Genomic DNA, 12,608 nt, shown 5'->3' on the forward strand with positions numbered 1-12,608 from the left:
AAGACCGGCACGCTCCCACCCCCATCCGCACACAAATACATAACATCAAGATTTGATTTGACAAGATTTCAAGTAACAAGCCGGTGTGCCAAAGACTACACAATAACGAAGCAAAACTTGAGTTTTTTTGTTTTTTGTTTGCTTAAACAGTGTTTTATTCAAATAAAACTTTACAAAGCCATGAAAAATATGTTTTAATAAAGGAGCACAACAATATTATAAACTTATGAATGTGCTCTCAGAGACAAAATAATGAATTGGCGGAGTTGAGCTTAATGGGAGATCCTTCCTCCTTTCTCTGTGATAGACTTCTTCTTCTGCGTTCGACGGTTGTGTCTAGGGTTCTGTGATAGACAGAAGTGTAAAAAGCTCCAAACACGAATTAAGACCACACTGTAAACTAAGAAAAGAAACAAACTTCAAACGACTGATCCCACATGGCCAAATAGGTTGAACATGTTGAAGGGACGTTAAAAACCAAAAGCCTACCAACCTGATACTTCTTCTTCTGCGTTCGTGGGCTGAAACTCCCATGTACACTCGTGTTTTTGCACGAGTGGAATTTTACGTGTATGACCGTTTTTACCCCGCCATTAAGGCAGCCATACGCCGCTGTCAGAGGAAGCATGCTGGGTATTTTCGTGTTTCTATAACCCACCGAACTCTGACATGGATTACAGGATCTTTTCCGTACGCACTTGGTCTTGTGCTTGCGTGTACACACGAAGGGGGATAAGCCACTAGCAGGTCTGCACATAAGTTGACCTGGGATATCGGAAAAATCACCATACTTTAACCCACCAGGCGGCCGCGGCCGGGATTCGAACCCTCGACCTTCCGATTAAGAGGCCGACGTCTTACCACCCCGCCACAGCGCCCGTCTGAAACAAGAAATTGAAAAACAAATTGATTGGCACCACTCCCAGTGGGCAAATTGCTTGGGAAAAAAGGTGGTAAATGATAAAGCCCAAGGGCAAAAGCATAGCTGAGAAGGAATTCAGAATGATCGTGCACTTTGTGAAGAGTCTTTGAAATTTGGCATGGTGGTAGGTATGAACACAAGGTTTTCAAAAACCATCGCAAACAAATTGAGCTCGACCTCGATTGGTCTGTTTGCGTAAAATCCAATATGGCCGCCACCCGGAAAAAGGACTGCTAAATTACACCCATTGTTACCACTACAGCATTGAGAAATACAACTTTTCACATGTGTTTTAGTGCAAGCAACCCATATCCAAGATGGATTTGACGTTTGGAGGTCTTCTTAGAGAGCCAGATGACCAACAACACCCCAAGAGTGTATGCTGTTTGGGACACATATCAGGATGCAAGTCTCAAATCACAGACTCGTGCCAAGCGGGGTGAAAGTGAAGGAAGGCGAACTAGAGTCTCAGCAAAGATACCTATTCCAAAGGGAGATGACTGGCAGAAGTTCCTCGAGGAGTCTGGCAACAAGGATGAGCTGTTCCAGTTCCTCTGTGAGCAACTAGTGCGACATACCACTGATGCAAGATATCATCTCCTGACTACGAAGGTTGACCTTGTGCTCACTAACAGACCAACAGATATATCAGCCTTATCTCCTTGCCACCAAGAAGAAGCTGACACACGGATGATGCTTCACCTCTGCCATGCTGCTGAGCAGGGACACACTAAGGCCTACCTCAGGACAGTGGACACAGATGTGGTGGTTCTTGCCATCCATCACTTTGATCAGCTGAAACTGTCAGAGCTGTGGATTGGATTTGGGTCAGGAAATACATTCAGAGACATTCCAGTACATTACATTGCTCAACAGCTGGGACATCCACGCTGCCAGGCACTTCCCTTCTTTCATTCCTACACAGGATGTGATGTAACATCGGCCATGTTCGGAATTGGCAAAAAGACAGCATGGAATGCATGGGCCACTTTTCCTGAGGTCACTGACACCTTCATCGCCATCACCCAGGACCCAACCATCCTCACACTCGACTCACTGCACATGCAACGTCTGGAGCGTTTCACTGTGCTGATGTACAGCAAAAACTGTAGATAAACGTCTGTCAACGAAGCAAGAAAGCTGATGTTTACTGTTAGTCTCAAACCTCTGGAATCCAACCCACCAACCCAGCATGCGTTGTTCCAGCACACAAAGCGAGCATTGCTCATCGCAGCTTTCATCTGGAAACAGTCTCTGTCCAAAACCTCCAACATCCCAAACTCAAGTGAATGGGGATGTGAATGGAACGAGAGAACCAAGGCATGGGTGCCATACTGGACAAGTCTGCCTGACGCCAGCACAGGGTGCTCACTGTGGCTCCACTGTGGCTGCTTGGTTGCTTGCAAAGGAAACTGCAAGTGTCATCGCGCTGGTCTCCGCTGTGGTCCACTGTGCAAGTGTGAAGGAGGCTGCGCAAACAGTGCCAGTGACTAAGTCCAGAACTTACGACCAGTCGACCATATCTATAACATCGACAATTCTGAGCACCGTAATTCGTGTTTAACTAAATAGTTAGTCGTGAGTTCAAGAACTTGAACCGTGAGCTCACAGGGCGTACAACCCAATTTCATCTTTTGAAGTTAATAAATTCCAAAGTTATCGTCTTTGTTAACTGAAATGACCTTGAAAAATGACATTTGACCCTGAAAATAGCGGTGAAACACCAGAGATCTCATATTTGGATTCCTTGCACTAGAAAACATGGGATAGCAGACATTTGACAAGGTTCTAGTAATAATGGGAGCTGCTCTATGACATTTACTGCTTCCGTCGGCGGCCATATTGAATTTTGCGCAAACAGGCAACAAAACGTAAGGTTGAATTTGTTTGCGATGGTTTTTAAAAACCTTATGACCATACCTAACTCCATGCCAAATTTCAAAAACTCTTCACCAAGTGCACGATTGTTCTAGATATGACAGAATTCCCACCGCGCTAGCAGCTTCATGAAATCGATTTGTTTGAGGCGATGTAACGCGGCCTTTAAACTGTAGACGCACTGACATAAGCGGGTCACAATCAAGGTTGTGGAGTCAGGCTGACATCTCCGGGCCCAGGAAGAAGTAACGTACTGTATTGAGGGCTTGCTTCGCTCTCTCTGTCTGTGTTTGGATCTGTGCGTGTGCCTATGCTGTGTGTGCGTGCGTGCATACGTGTGTGTGTGTGTGTGTGTGTGTGTGTGTGTGTGGGTGTGTGGGTGTGTGTGTGTGTGTGTGTATGTGTGCTTCGTTGTTAAGACTTTGTTTTAAATTTTTCACCGTGCGTTGCAATTTACAGTGTTTTTAATCATTTTTGCTTAACTAAGGTAAAAAATGTTCCCCTGTGTAAAATAATTTTATTTTGAATGATAATGAAAATACTCATTTTGATTCTGTGTGATGCTTCTCGGTATTTTGCATAAAACAGCACTATCACACTGTTCACGGTTTCATGAATGCTGTGCGAGAAAGTGTTCCACACACTCGTGTGGCTGTTTCGTTCACTTGCACACACAGACACTCACACACACTGTCACACACTGTTAGCAAATGCACGCACGTACGCACGCACGCACGCACGCACACACACACACACACACACACATACACACACACACACATATATATATATACACACACACACACACACACACACACACACACACACACACACACGCAAGCAACACTATTTGACGATTCTTGGGTACTTATCTTCCCAAGTTTTCCCACGGCTTCTGATATTGTTCGATAGATAGAAGTTCGATTAAATGTTTGATTTTACAATAATTAAACGTCCCATCAACTGTTTTTCGTAGCTGCTTCCTTATTCCCACACGTCATTGTTATTAAAATGTCACCATGACGACAAACAATCAGACCAAAGTGCAGTTCTGTAGGTACGACTGTCAGAGGAGTAGGGGGTAGGGGGCGGGGGGGGGGGGGAGTAGCCTTAGTGGCATTGCATATGTATATATTTTGCCACGTTTCTCTCAGGGTGACATTAGCGGCTCCAAGACTGCCTCGTACTTTCACCTTTTCTGAGAGGCATTTTAACGGTACTTTGAGGCTTTTAACAATCACCTTTCACTTTTCCCAGACAAAAAAGATCACACCAGAATCACATCGAAAACTGTGAAACAGCTTTATCAGTTCACCGACTTTAAGTTTTTATCAATAAGCTTTTGACAATTTTCAGACAAAAGGAGTACATTAAACATCTCGTAAATTGTATATATTTATTACTTTTAGACTTTTTTTAAGCTTTCAAATGTTACAGTCAAAGTACAGTAGAATCACATAACAAAATTGTTTGAAAAATCCATTGCTTTGAGGCTTTTTCAATAAGCTATCAAATTTTACAGCGAAAGACAATACCTACAAATGTCTTGACATTCGTCAAGATGCGTCATCGTACTTTCTGCGGGATGCTTCCAGTTTTATTCGTCTTGACGTTTGTCATCTTCGTTCAAGGTCAGGGCGTCAAACAAAACAAAGCTGATCGTATCCCGTTCCTCTCCGGGCTTATTTTCACCGAAAACGTGTTGTTCAGCCAAGCTGTCGTGTCCACTGTGGCGTGCGCAAAACTGTGCCTCAAGACAAAAACCTGCACGACTTTTACACACCGGAAGGCGACTCCTACTACCCTCAGTGCTTGTCGTGGGCATTCAGGGTATTTCACGGCAATATCTCCTGGTGAAAATATTGCAGGGACTGGTGTGTACCACTTTCGTGAGATAGAAGGTGAGTATAAGTTCCCTCCTAATGGTGAAGATAGTCGCAAGAACAGAGAGAGAGAGAGAGAGAGAGAGAGAGAGAGAGAGAGAGAGAGAGAGAGAGAGAGAGAGAAAGAGAGAGAGAGACAGACAGACAGACAGACAGACAGACAGACAGACAGACATAGAATGAGAAAATGAAAAATTAACTGAGTCTGAAGCAATCATTTTATGTGTGCATGCACAGTCGTTTATTGAAGTCCATAAACGTGTGACAGTTTTTTTTAATCATCACACAAAGCTGTAAAACGTCTGTTAAAATGCTCGAAAAGCTAAGACGTTTTACTCAGAGTGCTTTGGTTTAAACAAATCCTGTATTCATTGGTATTATCGTGACGTATATACAATATTTGACATTGAGGATCCGTACTCAAGCATAAAACTAATATTAGCGAATTCATAGAGAAACGTAAAAGAAGTGAACACGATGGCGGACAAAATCAAATTACTACTAAGTTGAGATTAGTTATGCAAACAGAAGAGCAAGACACACAAAAAATATGGGGTGGGGGTGGGGGGTGGGGGGGTAGTAGTACAGAAAGTGGTAAAACAATTGGAAAAAAAGAAAAAAGAAAAACAGGGAGAAGAAGAAGACAACATGAAAGACATGGAGACATGAGTGCTTTTTCCATGTGGGCAAAAAATCCTGAAAGTGTAATAGCAATCCACTGGGTCGTCACTGAAAAAAAGAGTTGTCGTTTTTTCTTTAAAAAGTCGGTTTTTATTATTTTCTTTTACATCCGTTTACTTTCGTTAAAATAACACCCGATTTATTTTTGTGGATTGTGGAATAAACATCACCACTGATAAATTACCAGTTTCACTTTGAACGCAGCAGCTGTTATCGAGACCACACCCGAGATCACCGCGCTCGCCGAGACCACTGCACAGGCAAACTGGCTCCTCGCTGAATGAAGCTCGGACTCGCAGTGCACGGACACCGTGGCTGACACTCGTTGTTTCGTCAACCAGTGCATGTGCACTCAAGGCTACTACTACTCCGTCAGTAGCAAGGCTTGCATCGAAAGTAAGTTTTGAATTGAATGGATGGATGTATATTTAAGGTTTAGATTCATGACGACGACGATGACGATGATGATGATGACGACGACGACATCGACGACGACGACGACGACGACGATGATGATGATGATGATGATGATGATGATGATGATGATGATGATGATGATGATGATGATGATGATGATCGGAACGACGACAAGGAAGATGGCAATTGGGACGGGAAAAAACTCATGACTACAACGCCGAGGACGATGACCCTAGCCTGTTGTGTGTCATAATTCTGATAAAAACAACATGAACGACAACGACTTTCAACCACTCTGCACTGCATGATATCTGTTCTCTAGCCTGCAGCAGCCTGGACAACACCTACCTCAACTACGTGTCGAGCGCGATCTACGGCCACAACATCAGACAGTTGAACGGCGTCACCCTCCAACAGTGCCTGGATGACTGCAACGCCGATGACGGCGTGCCTCAACGTGGAGTATGACACCGGCTACATTAAATGCAACGTGCAGCACGTCACGGCCAGGGCCCGTATGCATGAACTAGAAGTAAGAAACACTGGAAGTAGAGGCCTCTTTTCGAAGTGGGAACTCCCGAAGTCAACTTTCTAACTGTTCACAATGCATGAACGCCAAAGGAGTGACAGCGAGAGTATTAAGGTCAAGGTCGGGGAAATTGGGGGAATCCCTACTAATACGCATGCGCACGTTTCTATCAACATGGCAGTCAACGAAAATGGCAAGGCACGGGTGCCGCTCAAAAAGAAAGTAGACACGGAGGGGCGTTCTGCACCTTTTTCAGATGGTGAAATTGCTGTACTCTTGACAGGAGTGTTTTACGAAAGAACGGTTATTCTGTCCAAATTTCAGAACAGTTAATTAGAAAAAAACACAGTAAACACCAAGTTTACAGAACAGTCTAACTGTTAAACATAAAGACGCTGTCTGGTCCAAAATTGCCAAAGAAGTGTCGCTCTCTCTCTCTCTCTCTCTCTCTCTCTCTCTCTCTCTCTCTCTCTCTCTCTCTCTCTCTCTCTCTCTCTTACGACACATGCACACACAGACAAACGTACACTCATGCACATACTGACACTATGACACAAGTGACACTGACGGCACACATAAACACACACACACACACCACACACTGCACACAGACACACACGCGCGCGCTCGCGCGCACACAAATACACACACACACGCACCCATACTCGCACGCACACAGTCACAAACAAATAACCACACACTCACTCTCTCTCACTTTCTCTCATTCTCTCTCAATCTACACTCATACACACACTGAAACTATGATGACACAAGTGACACGTCACACACACACACACACACACACACATACACTACTCACCGTAGTGACACACATATACACACGCGCGTACAGTTGAAAGTCAAGACATGATATGATTTTTTCAAAGCATAGGAAGGTTTCTTTTGCAAATGAATAAAATTAACACAGAGGCAAAACCCGGTTTTTGCAGCCGGAATGCAATTGCGGAGGCTTAAAAAGGAAAAGATTAATAAAAAAATATATATAGCTCCCGGCGGAACTTGAACCCGGAGCGAATGAACGAGAGTCCGGAACCGTTACCACTGCACTATGTTACTCGTGTAGAATAGAGGCATGATGAAAAAAGGCATTCTGAGTTATTCAGTCGTGCTGGTTTGAAAGCTCGCCACCTTCGCCGAATGACTCGAGCACGTTTTTTTCGGTCAGTAACTGATCGAACTGTCGCTTTTGAGTCACTCTGTTTTAAGCATTTCACCTAAATTAAACAAGAATGTCACAGTCCGTGTCTATGGTGCAAGGTAGGAGACCGTCTCATTGTAGCCAAGTTACGACAGTTGCTCGATTGACGCATTTCACGTCTTCGATATTGTGTCTGAGATCATTTTCCAATGAGCTGCCTTTAAAAACGGAATGTCCTGCAATTGTAGTATGCGCTGGAGGTTTCTTTTGGATGGGTAAGGACCCTTGAGATGCGATATCGTCGTATAATTATGTCAAGCGAGAGGCCCTTGACATTGGAAGTGGGAACTTCGAAAGCAAAGTTGCCAGCTACTCGGTATGCACGAGCTAAATTGAACGCCGAAGTAGTGGCTTCGAGAGTTCTGAGGTCAAGGTCGAGAAAATTGGGGGAATCCCAATTAGTGCGCATGCGTTTGTAAACGGTAGGCTTGGTGACCAGAAGAAACAAATCTCATCGCGAGTTCGTAAATGGGCAAACGTTGATCGCGCTGTAGCTTTTACTATAATTGTTGTTTTTAACTGGTTGAACGAAAGCTGTGATGATTGTCCTTAAATAGAATGACTGTCTATAATAATGATTTCGTTGACCAGAATGTTGGGGACAATAAAAAAAAGGTTGTTTATGTGGTAGCGAAGTCGGTTAACTTAAAACTCTTTTTGTAGTGTTTTTTTAATGATTGTGTATCGGTAAAACTGCTGGACAAAAATAGTTTGGTCAGAGCGAATGTTTGTGTTACTGGTAAATTTAAAAAGGCAAAACTCCATTTTTGGGGAATCAAGATATAAGGTGTAGTGAAAAGAAGATAAGTTCAGCGAATTTCATATTATTTGAGAAAATGTGTGTCCGAATTTTTAAAACAGAAAAATTGTTGTACTTAGGTGTTTGTAAATTACGTTTGTCCTCGTTAATTGTGAAGAGGATGTATGTTTATATAAAGTTCAAAGTCAAGATTGGATTTTTGTAGCCTACGTGCGTGTGTGCATGTGTATTAGACATAATACATAGACATAGAACACTTTATTATCTCAATTACGATAAACTCGGGTGTGGTGAATCACAATAAACAGCATAAAACGTAAGAACATGAATAAAATATCAAGGCGCAAATATAGTCAGCTCATCATAGTGTGGGGAGTGGGTACACACACACACACACACACACACACACACACACACACACACACACACACACACACACACACACACACACACACACACCGTCGAACACACACATAACGTCGAACACACACACACACACACACACACACACACACACACACACACACACACACACACACACCGTCGAACACACACACACCGTCGAACACACACACACCGTCGAACACACACACACCGTCGAACACACACATAACATCGAAAACACACACACACACACACACACACACACGCAAACACACACACACAAACACACACACAAACACACACACACACACACACAAACACACACACACACACGGCACGCGCGAACACGCAAACAAACGTATGAAGGAACAGACGCACAATTATACCCGCACGCACGCACACACAGGCAGACAGGCACTCGCACAAATACATACACACACACACACACACACACACACACACACACACACACACACACACACACACACACACACACACACACACACAGATAAAGCAATGACCCAAAAAATAGCAGAAACTTACACTTAAACACTCGAACACACACACACACACACACACACACACGCACACGCACACAAACACACGCACGCACGCACACAAACACACACACACACACACACACACACACACACACACACACACACACACACACACTCACACATGCACACAACGACGCCCATTTTCATAGAAACACAGTAACCCCCTCGTATAAGCGGGAATGAAAGAGTGGTGGCCAATGACCCAGATCAACAAACAAAAGTCAAAGCTGGCAACTCAGGTTTGTATTCAGGGAAATTTGCACGAAATGCATGCAGAAGATACGACTTTTCCCTCTATTTTCTCTCTTTTGGAGCGTCAGCTCGGTTTGACATGAAAAACTGAAGAAAAGCCCTGCCTTTTTGCACTGAGAAACTGTGGAAGTAGCGTGTTTACTACTGGGTCTGGCTGTAGTACATTTACCCTCATTTACTTCCTCGTTAGCTTCCAAAGTAAACTCTTTTTTCGTCCCATGCATGCGAAAGTGAGGATGTACTTCCGATGTCACTCAAAACTTCAGAAGTAGTCGCAAAATACCCTGAGTTACTTCCTCGCTTTGCTTCGAGGTAAACCCTTTTTTCGGCCCATGCATACGAAAGTGAGGCAAGTACTTCCGATGTCACTCAAAACTTCGGGAGTTGTCGCGAACTTCCCCCATAAGCATACGGGCCCAGGGAGAAACCGGGGGACTGGGGCGAGACGGACCCGCGATGGAGCTTCTACCAGAGAAACTGCCAGTAGATTGGACATGCTAACACGCTGATACCCCCCCCCCCCCCCCCGCCCCCGTGTTGTACGGGTACAGCGGAAGGTCGCTTAATATGACCCCTTTTTGCTTCATACTTATAATTAGTTTTTCTTGCGAAGAAGTTTCATTTTGTGCTTGGTAGTTGTTCTCTCTCTAGTAAATCGTCAGGCCTAATTAGAGCAAATTAGCTTTGATTAACATTCAGAAAAAATCACAACTTGACAATATTAGGGGGCGCTTAATATAGACCTGTAAAGAGGTATTGGCGAACCATTGTAAAAAGCCTACTGTACTCCAAAATAACTTGTATTAAACACAGAGAGAAAATGAATTAAATTATCAACTTTCGCGTACAGAAGACTGTTTTGAAAGTTTCATGGCTATAGTTGTAAGTTATTTTCTACAAGCTGCTAAATGCATGACTGAAACCAGTCTTTATCTGTTCCTTTCCTCTATGTGTTAAAGGTGGTCCGTATTAGAGACACACAAATCCTTTCAAATTTTGGTATGGGGTGGGGGAGTCGGTGGGTGGGTGGGGGTTCGGCGACAGTCAGTCTCAATTGAAAAGACAGTGAAATGATAGTCGAAATCCCAATGGGTGATGGCTTATCTGGTTATGTCTATCTATATATTTTATACTGACACGAGGCAGGAATATGACTGTACACGCAAAACGTTAGACGATGTACGATTGTAAGTTTTGTAACGAAGAGTCTGAGTCTTATGTCATTTGCCTTTTCTTCTCAATAATTTCCAAGTGTACGTGTATGCTTCTGACAATGCTTAATGCTGCAGAATCTTTTTGCTTCGAGTAAACTTATGGAACACACTTATGAGATTCGCAGTTGCCTTGCACGCAAAAACGCACGCTCGTGCGCAGACACGCACGCACGCACGCACGCACGCTAACACACACCCACACACACAAACACACATACACACACCACACACACACACACACCACACACACACCACACACACACACACACACACCTACACACACACACACACACACACACACACACCACACACACACACACACACACACACACACACCACACACGCACACACATCACCCTTAAAAATCAGCGTCTTCACACTACCAGACACAAGCGTTTCAGACACAGAATGTGCCATCAGACACGCATATCATAGGACCTTAGACAGCCGAGGCTGTGGCATCTAAGGCTCTTTAAGGACTCACATGCGCAGAGTCAGTGGCGCTGCATGCTGCATGACGAGTACTTGGCCTGTTGTTTTGTCACGCAACGTGTAGCGAGCTGTGCAAAAAAATTTAAAAAATCGTTGACGCCGCTGTGCTGCCGAAGACTACAATCATTCCTATTTTTGACGCTTGCAGTGTCAATGCAGCTCAATGCAGCGGGATCCCAACCAATCAGAGCGATGTATTTCAAGGGGGACAATCTGCTCTTTTGTCAAAGAGGAATTCGTGTCTCTTCATGTAAAATTTTGTCAACGCTTGTAGACGGCCATTTATCCCCGAGTACGCAGTAGGAGGGTCCAGCAGACTTTAATTGTGTGTCTGTGTGTGTGTGTGTGTATCTGTCTGTCTGTCTCGACTTAACCTGTTAACAGCTTATGGCTGGGAAACTACTGGGCGCAGTTCGTTCAAAAGTTGATACACTAACTTGATAATAGGTCCGATTGATCGTATTAAAACTTCATAATGTTACCTGGGACCTAAATGCCCCAAAACACACAAAAGTTCTTGACGGTTGGACGAATTCAATCGGAGCGACAGCCAGCCATTGAGCTGATAGAACAGCCGAACGCGTGCGTCATGAAAAGCATGCGTATCGCATGCGAGACGATTTGCAAGCCAGCCAGCGGGTGGGGATTAATTTGGTCTCGGCAAAGAAACTACAGTGCAGGTTTGGTCTCGGTGAGACTGAAAGAGAGACAGAGAGCACGAGAGAGAGAGCGACAGGGACACTGTGTCAGTGATTCAAGGTGGTGGCTTGGTGGCCAAAGGGATCCGGGTTCGATTCCCGGCATGGGCGGTCTACTTTTTTTTTTTAATTCTTGTTTACTATTGTTTATTATGAACGTTTTAATGTTTTATTTTACTCTAATAATTTTTTTAATTGTGTAAAATAAATAAATAATTTTTTTTTTAATTCACGTGCACAAGACAAAAACTTTCATACTGTGCCAAAGTGATCCGAGTTCGATTCCCGGCATGGGCGGTCTATTTTCTTATTTTTTTAATTTTTTTTTTAATTCTTGTTTACTTTTGTTTATTATGAACGTTTTAATGTTTTATTTTACTCTAATAATTTTTTTAATTGTGTAAAATAAATAATTTTTTTTTAAAATCCACGTGCACAAGACAAAAACTTTCTTACTGGGGGAGCGAGCCAGTCTGAAGAGTACTCGGGTCCAGCGCCAGCGTTTTTTATCCATAAATGCTTCCCAGGTGTTGCGCGTGTGTTCATGTCATGCATAGTCAGGCCCTCGTTACGTGTTAAATACAGTCATTTTAGTACAAATAGCAGATACTGGTGGTCACCAAAGATTTCAATCGCTGTGAGATCGCATCGATGCGTTCTACTTGATATCTCTTCAATTGTTAACTTTCTTCGGTTGTCTCGTTGGTGTGATGGATACG

General features: G+C 43.7%; 1 long non-coding RNA gene across 1 annotated transcript; it reads left to right on the forward strand.

Moving 5' to 3' along the window:
- The first annotated feature begins 3,975 nt into the window (after positions 1-3,975).
- Positions 3,976-6,287, forward strand: LOC138960933 (uncharacterized). The gene is made up of 3 exons (XR_011454099.1): positions 3,976-4,701; positions 5,569-5,760; positions 6,104-6,287. It is a non-coding gene; the product is annotated as an uncharacterized lncRNA (long non-coding RNA).
- Positions 6,288-12,608: the final 6,321 nt, after the last annotated feature.

This window comes from Littorina saxatilis, linkage group LG3 (assembly GCF_037325665.1).
Source record: "Littorina saxatilis isolate snail1 linkage group LG3, US_GU_Lsax_2.0, whole genome shotgun sequence".
Classification (NCBI taxonomy): Eukaryota; Metazoa; Mollusca; class Gastropoda; order Littorinimorpha; family Littorinidae; genus Littorina; species Littorina saxatilis.